At 33.3% G+C, this 11,360-nt stretch overlaps 1 protein-coding gene across 3 annotated transcripts in view; it reads left to right on the top strand.

The window, feature by feature from the left end:
* Positions 1–11,360, top strand: part of NCAM2 (neural cell adhesion molecule 2) — a 491,548-nt gene that overhangs the window by 236,769 nt on the left and 243,419 nt on the right. The gene's annotated exons all lie outside the window — the stretch shown is intronic.

Here is an 11,360-nt window from a genome sequence, read left to right as displayed (position 1 = left end):
CTCTTGCACTGTTGGTAGGAATGTAAATTGATACAGCCACTATGGAAAACAGTATGGAGGTTCCTTAAAAAAATAAAAATAGAACTACCATATGACCCAGCAATCCCACTACTGGGCATATACCCTGAGAAAACCATAATTCAAAAAGAGTCATGTACCAACATGTTCATTGCAGCTCTATTTACGATAGCCAGGACATGGAGGCAACCTAAGTGTCCATCATCGGATGAATGGTTAAAGAAGATGTGGCACATGTATACAATGGAATATTACTCAGCCATAAAAAGAAACGAAATTGAGTTATTTGTAGTGAGGTGGATGGACCTAGAGTCTATCAAACAGAGTGAAGTAAGTCAGAAAGAGAAAAACAAATACCGTATGCTAGCGTGTATATATGGAATCTAAGAAAAAAAAAAAAGAAAAAGAAAAAGGTCATGGGGGGCCTGGGGGTAGGACAGGAATAGAGACACAGACCTACTAGGGCGTGGACTTCAGAATATGGGGAGGGGGAGGGGTGGGCTGTGACGGAGTGGGGGAGTGGCATGGACAGGTATACACTACCAAACGTGAGGTTCATGGCTGGTGGGGGGTGGCCGCGTGGCACAGGGAGATCAGCTTGGTGGTTTGTGACTGCCTGGAGGGGTGGGATTCGGAGGGTGAGAGGGAGGGAGACGCAGGGGGGAGGAGATATGGCAGCATATGTGTATGTGTGGCCGATTCGCTTTGTTGTGGAGAAGAAACTGACACACCATTGTGGAGCAATTGTACTCCAGTAAAGATGTTAAATATATATATATTCGATCTGAGGCAAATTAAACTTGTTATGGGGAGAATAATATCCATTAACAGGACTAATTATTGCTATATATGTAAGTATATATTACATGCATATTTTCCCCGGCTTTACTGAGGTATATAATTGACAAAACTGTAAGATATTTAAAGTATACAAAGTGGTTATTTGATATAACGTTACATTGTGAAAGGATTCCCTCCATCGAGTTAAGTAACTCATCACCTCACACAGTTAACTTTTTTTTTTGAGAATATTTAAGTTCCACTATCTTAAGAAATTTCAGTTATACTTAAAAGGTCATCAACTATAGCCACCACGTTATACGTTAGATCCTCAGATCTTACAATTGAAAGTTTGTAGCTTTTTGCCAGCCTCCCTATTTCTCCTACCTCTAACCCCAGGCAACCACCATTCTACTCTGTTTCTATGAGTTTAGTTTGTTTAGGATTCCACATATAATTGAGATCATATAATATTAATATTTGTCTTTCTCTGCCTGGCTTATTTCATTTAGTATAATGCACTGCAGGTTCATCCATGTTGTCATAAATGACAGGATTTCCTTCTTTTTTTTCTTTTTTTTTTTTTTTTTTTTGCTGTACGCGGGCCTTTCACTGCTGTGGCCCCTCCCGTTGCGGAGCACAGGCTCCGGACGCGCAGGCTCAGCGGCCATGGCTCACGGGCCTAGCCGCTCTGTGGCATGTGGGATCTTCCCAGACCAGGGCACGAACCCGTGTTCCCTGCATCGGCAGGCGGACTCTCAACCACTGCTCCACCGGAGAAGCCCCGTGGATTTCCTTCCTTTTAAAGGCTGAATAGTATTCCATTGTGTATCTATAGATATATGCACAAGTATATATCAATCTATATCTATATATGTATCTCAAATATTTCTTTTCCCATTCATTCATGTAGGGGCACTTAGGTTGTTTCCATACCTTGGCTATTGTGAATAATACAGCTATGAACATTGAAGTGCACATATCTCTTTGAAATAAATATTTTATTTCCTTTGGGTATATGCCCAGAAATGGAATTGCTGGGTTATGTTATAGTTTTATTTTTAATCTCTTGAGGAACCTTTAGACTATTTTACATAGTGACTGTACCAATTTACTTTCCCACCAACAGTGTACAAGTGTTCCCTTTTCTCCGCATCCTGGCCAACATTTGTTATCTCTTGTCTTTTTGATAACAGACATCCTTACAGATGTGAGGTGATATTTCATGGTGGTTTTGACTTGCATTTCCCTAGTGCTTAGGGATGCTGAGTACTTTTTCATGCATTTGTTGGCTACTTGTATGTCTTCTTTGGAAAAATGCCTATTTAGGTCTTTTGGTAATTTTTTAATTGGGTTACTAGTTTTTTTGTGTGTGTGTGTGTGTGTGTGTGTGTTTGCTATTTAGTTGTATAAGTTCTTTTTATATTTTGGATATTAACCCTTTATCAGATATGTGGTTTGCAAATATTTACCCCCATGCCATAGGTTGCATTTTAAAAAATGAAGTGTAAACATTATTTTTAAAAGATTTAAAAAGAGATTTTAGCTTTTAAAATCATTCCTTGGTGATTGTTTCAATTTTACATAAGATTATTTTCATCCTTAACCCAACAGTCAACTAACCCATGTGCTGTATTCAACCTGGACATAAAACACTCCAGAAGTCTTTGGTATCTTTGATGATAAAATTATGTCACATATGTTGGTTCTCGGAGACCTGAAAACTTCCATACTCTGAGGATTCCTGGGATTTCTCTGAAAATTCTTATATACCTACTTTTCCAATTAGGTACAAAGACCTATTTAGGTGCTAATCCTAAAATATTAACGGATTTTCTTCTCTGGGAATTCTTTTTTTCTGGTCTCAGTTAAGTGTGAGAAATAGTTGTTGGTTTTGCCCATCACTTCCTTCTAGACTTAGTTTTGATTTTAATCCCCTCTGCCTTGTCATCTGTGTAATCCCCATGACGTATTGCTCACAGTCAGGAAAAATGCTGACTTTCCTTACTACGGAAACTTTCTGCTGATAGCTTCAATAACAAAAGGTGTTCTACCATTCTTCTGTTTCCCATAAAGTTCCAGTTTACATTCCCTTTAAGTTTAACATCATTCAAAGTTCCCAGAATATGGTTTCAAAATTTTTGATTAGTCAAAAATATATTTTTCTTACCTCCTTGGAATCAGTGTAAGCCATTTTAATTTAACATGCCATTTTCTTTCTACATAGATATTTTAATCAAATTAATTCCTGAAATGATCAATACCAAAGTATTTATATTGTTTAGATAAAATCAGAATATTAGGGTTCTTCTTATTGTTGTCATGACACTGATATCAAGTGTACTTAAAGTGGAAGTGTTTCAGTGTACTTTTTGCATGCAAATAAAGTTTGACATCACCATCTATGGACAAGAATAGAATGTATTCTTTCTATTTCTTGTGGAATAGAATATATTCCACAAGAAGTTATATGTTTTACTTTTTTCTTGAAATTAGTAACTTGAGTCATGATACATATTCTCTTTGCTACGTAGAAATAGTAATCAGAAATAACAATGGGTTTTTTTTTGATGTTCAGTAATAGAAGTTAAATCTGGTGATCATACTGAATATCATTTTCAATATACATGCCCAGCCTTCTAAAATAAGGTATAATTTCTATATAGAGTACTGGAAAGTACACACTGTATTTAATAGCATACGTAGGTTCATAATTTTCACATACACCTTGAAAAATAAATTAGAAATTCTGAGTAAATTTATGTGTAGGTTTAATATTTTAGAGCATTATGTATTCATTATTTCATATTAATTCATAACATTTTCATGCTAATTATGAATGGTCTATTGATATACAGCCCTTAGTGAAGAAGAGGAGTATTGAGTAGTTCTATAAAGTAGTCATAGAGGTTTCACTAATATTAGCCTAAAGCAACCTTATTAATATTGGAAAAATTAACAATCACCACTTGAATAAAATGTCTGTTGGGCTTTCCTGCAGTAATTATCTGTGCATTTATTAACATTATACTATGTGTCAGAAAAACACCTTGCTCAGTAGGTAGCATGATTAGTGAAGGAACAAGATAAGAATCCTGCTCTCATGAAATTTGCAGTGTAATAAGGAAAACAAGTAACAAGAAAAGGCTAGAATGTGTAATGATAAGAAAAAGAACCAGACACTATGTGAGCAACTAATGTAAGTATCAAACTTAGTTTGGAGGCAAGATCATGGAAGACTTTCTGTAAGAACATATAATATGCAATGACATATCATTTAAATGGGCATACGCATATGAAAGAAATTTAAATTTCAATTTGAATAAACTTTTTTCCTAGAAAGTGTTTGAAATATTGATTTTTTCCCCCCCAAGGAGAACTTTTTCTGTTAAAACACTCTGCAAAGTTGCTGATTTTCAATTTTATAATAACTCTATTCAGTGATGACATTACTTATTTGCACATTATCCACGGTGTGAACTATATGTGCACTATTTCTTTTTTCCCTGACCTCTTAGCCCAGGGTTTCCCTAAGACTTAATGAGTATCTGGAATAGTAGGAGTTTAAAATATATATATATATATATATATTGGGGTATAGTTGTTTTACAATATTGTGTTAGTTTCTACTCTACAGCAAAACTACAGCAAAGTGGAGTTCCCTGTGCTATACAGCAGGTTCTTATTAGTTATCTATTTTATACATATTAGTGTATATATGTCAATCCCAATCTCCCAATTCATTCCCCCCCTCTGCATTTGCCCCCCGCCCTTGGTGTCCATACGTTTGTTCTCTGGAATAGTAGGAGCTTTTAAGCAGAGTTAAGAATCCTTGATCCATAAGATTACTACCTTATATGAAATGCCTGACCTGATAGCTGTTATTGTGCTGAGAATTTAAATGAATGATAAATAAATTGCGCAGCAGATTATTTTCCAATTCAAATAGATATTCAGTAATAAGTAAATTGCAGCTAATGGTACCTTAGTTCCATATTTTACTTTTATAGTTTTATAGTATCTATGTTTATAAAGACATAACATCCTCTATAGTATATTACAATTTTAAAAGTAAAGCATTGTAGCAAAAGAGTTTTCAAGTAATTTCCACATATCCACCTGGTAAGTCAAAATAGGACATCAAATCAAAATAGGACACCAATTATTCAAACATCTTTTGTCTTATGTAATCTTATGACAGATATACAGGGGAAAAAAAGGAGATGAAGTATTGAAATGCTTTGGTAGCAGAGATAAACATAGCTTTATTTTTTTTACCAATTTAAATTTTCATTAGAACTTAATGAAATATAAATGTTTCTGTATTTTATATTTTCAGTTTTGACAAGTAAGAAGTACCTGGGATTGAAATATTCAAGAAGTTTGCAAGGGAATTAAATCCATAGTTTTATTTATTTCTTCTCTGATTGAATAATATTTAAATTAATTATTATTTTATATGTAAATTAAATTGACAGGTATTGAAAAAAGACATCAGTAGATGCACCTAGTCCATTTTATTATTTCTAAAAATTCTACATTAAATTCATTACTTATTAAACTCTCCAGAGAGATCTAAAATTATAAATTAAAAAGGAGTCAAGTGCTGAATACACTTCTAAATCAATTAGGACCTTTATACTGAATGTAACAGAAGATTCAAATAACACTGGTTATATGATGAAAGGAATTAATTGACTGACTTAATTATAAAGTATAGAGGTATAATTGTATATAGATACAGCTTTATCCAGCAGCTTCATCTCTGGATTTGAGCGGAAAATTCACCGCTCCATCTCCCCACAACTGTTTGTTTGCAAAGTTCATTTCTACCCTACATTCAGATCTCAGCTCAGAGGTCCATATCTCTGAGGACCACCCATCACCAACCTCTATCTTTACTGGACTAGATCAAGTCCCCTTGTTACATATCCTCACAACAGCCTTTATTGTTTTTTTTTTTTTACTTGTGTTTATTAGTAAAGCAATATACTTATTATGAGGGTTTATAATTAATTATTTTCTTGCCTGGGATATCATAGCCATGTAATCTGCACTTATGGAGTTAATGAATGGTTAAAAGAAATCAAGCATCTATCATCATTCTTAACGTATCTAGTCACCATGAGCATGAATCCTCTGAATGTTGCTTTCTCTTGGACTTTGTCATTGCATCTTTCTCTGATGAAATCCTGTCATCCCTCATGAAACTTCCCTGATTGGTACCCCTCATACACACACACAAAAATACCCTCTGTCTTTTAAACCTAGAGAGATATTACCTCTTTCTTTTGGCATTGATCATAGTCATATATAGTCTAGATATTTGAGGACATGTGTTATACTCTCTACTGAATCATTGAATTTGGAGAGTATGAATTGTGTCATCTTTCAATTTTCCACGGTGAGAAATTCACAGTTATCAATAAATATGTTTGAATTCATAAATACATTAAATGAAAGATGTGCTCCTCTTATTTAAAGTTTGAATGTTTGATATTTTTCACAGCTATCAATGTTTCCTTGTAAATGTGAAAGGGATTTGTATCTTGATTCTACAAAATCATGGTCAAATACTTGCAAATTAAACACTATGAAAGAATTATTCTCTAAAAACAACAAATAGATTTTTATTACATAATGGTCTCCTCACATCCATTTGTAAGTAAAATAAAATGAGATAAATTCAGTTCCCTTTTATGATTCCTAGTATTCACAGGAAGATAGATATTAGGCAACTTCATGGGTCCTCTTTCCCATAAGATAGACTCTCATAAAGTCAGTAGATATATATAAGATTTAAAAAACAAAGATCTAAACCAAATAAAATATAAAGTGAAAATGATTCTCTATGTTTTGACAATGGTCCTTTATAAAAATATGTTTTGTCAGAGATTTTTTTTTTGTCAGAGATTTTTGATATCCAAAAATATCTATCACCATTAATAGATAAAAGTGTCAATTTTGATAAATGAGAGAAAACTATTTTCAAGATAATTTATATCCTTGTATTTATACTTACTAGTTTTATCTTCACTTATGAAACTTGGTAATTTCTTTGTAACTACTAAAGTACAATTTTATCTGAGTACAGTGCTCAGGTAAAGTAATTATCAATACAAACTGTTGAAAGATAACTGTTTTCTACTTTTGTAGGCATTTTCAAAATAAAATCTATTAAACTTGGGAAATTTGGATTTAAGCTATGACAGTGTAGTATTTATAACACACTTTATTCAGGATTGTTTAGGTCACAGCATAGCTGATGACCTAATAAACATACATAATAGTAAACTCTCAAGTGCAAGTAATATCCACAGACATCATTTTGTCCTGTGTGTGTGTGAGTGTGTGCATTTTACAAATAAAGTTTGGAGCCTTCATGTTTTCCCTGTAACCCATAATATCAAAACAACAACAGAATCTTTACCCTAGGCACTTTGGCAGAGTTGGTTTAGGATAGAAAGCTAGAGTTAAGCAAACAGTCTTGTTTTAACACAATTTCTCTATCATATTTGTTCTTTTTTAATGATTCTTTTTTGTTTTGCTTTCCTTAGGGCCAAACCTGTTAACCTGAGAATTCTGCTCATTATTTATGTTTCTATCCCTAGTTTCTCTGCTTTCTGAGTCATTAATTGCTGATTGATATTTAATCCTATTTCTGGAGGCACATGGTTGGTATTTTCAGGAGAATGAGCAGAAATAATACAGCTGTAATGGGCATGACTACCTAATTCCATAATCCTTTCATTAGTCAGGCATCCCATTTAGTAGAGGATTTAATCCTGCAGAGAGCCCTGAGGGATCAGGTCACACTGTCACTGTGGTTTCAAATTTTTTAAGGTTTCATATCATTTTTTGTTTTGTTTTTTGTTTTGTTTTGTTTTGTTTTTAACATCTTTATTGGAGTATAATTGCTTTACAATGGTGTGTTAGCTTCTGCTTTATAACAGAGTGAATCAGTTATACATATACATATATCCCCATATCTCCTCCTTCTTGCATCTCTCTCCCTCCCACCCTCCCTATCCCACCCTTCTAGGTGGTCCCAAAGCACTGAGCTGATCTCCCTGTGCTATGCGGCTGCTTCCCACTAGCTATCTACCTTACGGTTTGGTAGTGTATATATGTCCATGCCTCTCTCTCGCTTTGTCACAGCTTACCCTTCCCCCTCCCCATATCCTCAAGTCCATTCTCTAGTAGGTCTGTGTCTTTATTCCTGTCTTACCCCTAGGTTCTTCATGATGAAAAGTTCTACCTAACTACTTTCTATAACAAGCTGTGGCTATAGGTAAGGTGAGACTTAAAACTCACAGCATATTTAAATATTTCAGAGCAAATGATAGCATAATTGTGAACAATGTGACTACTCTTTATCTTACATTTCAACTCAGGAGTAGAATTTTCAATTCCTGTTAAAATCAGAGCCCCAACTTCCAAATCTCTGAGTAAGTCTCCATTTAAATGATATTTTAGCTTAACTTACAGCCTCAAGGTTGAGTTTGAATAGAGGGTTTATCTCCCAGATTAAGAATATCTATTTAATATACATTTTCTTTTCTCCTTATCAAAGCACATGTTCTGTTGGGCAGCAATCAGTTCAAGGTTTACAGTTCTCCAAATTAATTTGAGACCTACCTTTTAAGAAATTTGAATTAAATGTAAATTCATTTTGCTGTACAGGTATATTATCCTAATGAAGAGCATTAATAAAAAAATAAACTTTATTCATCAAATCATGCAATGTGGTATGGTTTAAGTGGGGTTTTTTAAACAGTATTCATATTTAGTGTTATTTAGAAGTTTTAGACATTATTAAATGCTGAATTGCAGATACTGAAAGAATAGAACAGGGCTTTTGAAAGACCTGCCAATTGTTTAAAACAGTTTGAAATATTTACTCAATGCATTTTAATCCTTAAAACTAAAAGCCACATCACCATGATAAATTTACAAAATGGATATCAGTTGCCTTCGTTTAGTATAGAAGTCAGCCATAAACATTCAACATTGGGATGAAGCATAAGAAAACTATTTGGATTTACATCATTTTTTTTTCTTCAAAATGATACTTAAATTTGAATTTTTTCTTAGCCAAGAAGTATTCTTCTGATGCTGTACATTAGAAATTTTACAAATTACCTTTTAATTATGGAGGAGAATTTATTTTAGAGCATTAGAAGAGAAGACCAAATATATTATTATATATGAAAATAAAACAGATCAACGTGAAATCATAGAAACATTTATAATCATGAACACTTTGGTTTTGAGTTGTACATTTAATTTTAGAAGGACAGTTTTGTTATTCATTGAATAAAATGGGGGCATTTGAATAGTTTTTCCTCTTAACATTAGCGTTTCTTAACTCATGCCTACGTCAAAGCACTTTTCATGAGGGTAAAACATGTAAAATTTGAAGCTTTAGTCATTTTATTACAAACATTAGGAAGATATTCTTTCTTGTAAAAAGTTGTAATAAGATGGCCATTTTCCCCTGACATAATCAACTGGAAGTTCAGAGAGTTGTTTACCTCAATTTCCTAGGGTTACAAAGTGACAGCTTCTCATATTATAATACTGATAAAGGCTTCAATCTCATGGCATAATCTGCTCAGAGCAAATCCCCTTTGTGGTCATGACAGCAGATAATGGAAGCATTTGTAATCTCTAGATACAATTGGACTAAATGAAATTAGATTCCCAATTTCCTCCATATGAGAATATTTCCTAATGTCAGCATTTATTGACCAATAATCTGCAGGGTTGACATTGTACAAAAGAGAGAGATACACAGAGCTTTCTCATCTCTTTTAGCTTTGCCTCTAGAATGTTTAGTCTTTAAACATTTAAGCAAACTGAAAATTCAGATGTTGAGCAAACCCAATGCTAAAAGGGCTGGTGAGGAATTTTTCCCTGAGGCATTTGCAACCCATACTTCAAAAAAATTAAAATGTTTCTGTATGAAGAGGAGACAGTGCATGCCACAGCAACCATCCTCAGGCGATGCTCATCCAGGCAGACATCTGGAGCAGAAAATTTTAAGAGGGAAAAAATGTAGTTGAGGGAGAAAACAGTAGGCAAACAGTCTGTTACTCATAATTCACATAGGGTATTATGCTTTGCAACGAGCCAGTGTTCCTAAAAATTAATTATCTTCCTTTGAAGAAAGTATTAGATATTCCTTATAATGACTCAGTGTTGTGATCGTTCAATGTTAGGGTGGTATTATAAAATGTAAACCTTCGTGTTTTTAAGCATTGAATTTGCTAGTATCACACAGACCATCAAATTAAATTTAGGTACATTTTATGGAAGAGCATTTTAAAGATGAAGGTCAGAGAGACTTTTAACTCACATATATATATGCTAATTATGTTAGGTAAGTTTACATTTTTTTCCCTGCCAAACTTCAATTACCTTAAGAAAAAATTTAGCTGTTTTCCTCTCTTTCTGTATGTCACACAAACACAAACACACAAAATGACACTATCACCTAAACAATGCCATCGCCTACATTCTGTTTCTTCTAGAAGATATTGTCTTTGAACTAAATATATATATATATATATATTAATATATATATTTTTAATGTTGCAAAATGCCTCTACTGAAGAAGGGTTAAAAGGAAGATGAAAATTAAAACTGTTTTAGAAGGGACTATATCAAGTACCCAACAGATTTCTATCAACCATTTATGAATTGTAAACCATTCCCATTGGGGGTGGCATACATACTTAAAAAGTAACATTCAAAAGCATAATGTCATCTCCCAAAAGTTTAGGAAGTTTTAACTACTAAAATCATATTAACATACAAAAATATATCAGATTAATTTGCTAAAATATTTTCTAAAAAGCAAAAACCTGCATTCTGCACGAATCCCTTCCCAAAAAGAAACTTGATTTTTGTACTACACTGTTGCATATCCAGCCATTGGAAAGGCTACTTTATTTTTCTACTTCTTTTCCTGAGAGCCAGATTGGTGGAAAGTACTTAAACTGGATTCTGGTTCTGGTTCTCTCACTAATTATCCAAATTGTCTCTGGAGAAACCCCCTAAATTATTTGCCTGACAATTTATTCGTCCGGAAGATTGTGCTATTTATAACAGTTTATAAATTTATATCTTTATATCTACTGTCTCATATTTTCCCCACATCAATCCTGTGAGATAACAGGGAATCCCCATATCACTTAATATCAACTGCGACCCAGTAAAATATCATGACTTATTAAGGTTTTATAGTGAACTAGGGTAAGTTATCTATCTTCTGTGTCTCAATTCTCATATGAAAAGATGGAGATAATTATATTTACTTCACAGAGTGGTAAGGATTAGTTGACTTAATATTTATAAAATTTTTGTAACAGTCCTTGACACAAATAAGTACCAAATAAATATCACAATTATTAATATAATTGCTGTTATAAATGGCATCATCACATAGTATTTTTTATTTGTTGAGTATTATTAATAAATCCAAGATATATTTTGGGCTATCATGTGTCCCAAACAACTTCAGTTAAAAAGAAAAAGTCAAAAAAAAAAAGTCAAAAAAA

This window comes from Aethalodelphis obliquidens, unplaced genomic scaffold (assembly GCF_003676395.1).
Source record: "Aethalodelphis obliquidens isolate GAN/ISIS:26980383/991018 unplaced genomic scaffold, ASM367639v1 scaffold1, whole genome shotgun sequence".
Lineage (NCBI taxonomy): Eukaryota > Metazoa > Chordata > Mammalia > Artiodactyla > Delphinidae > Aethalodelphis > Aethalodelphis obliquidens.
The sequence above is the reverse complement of the archived record's forward strand: the minus strand, read 5'-3'. Positions and strand labels throughout refer to the sequence as shown.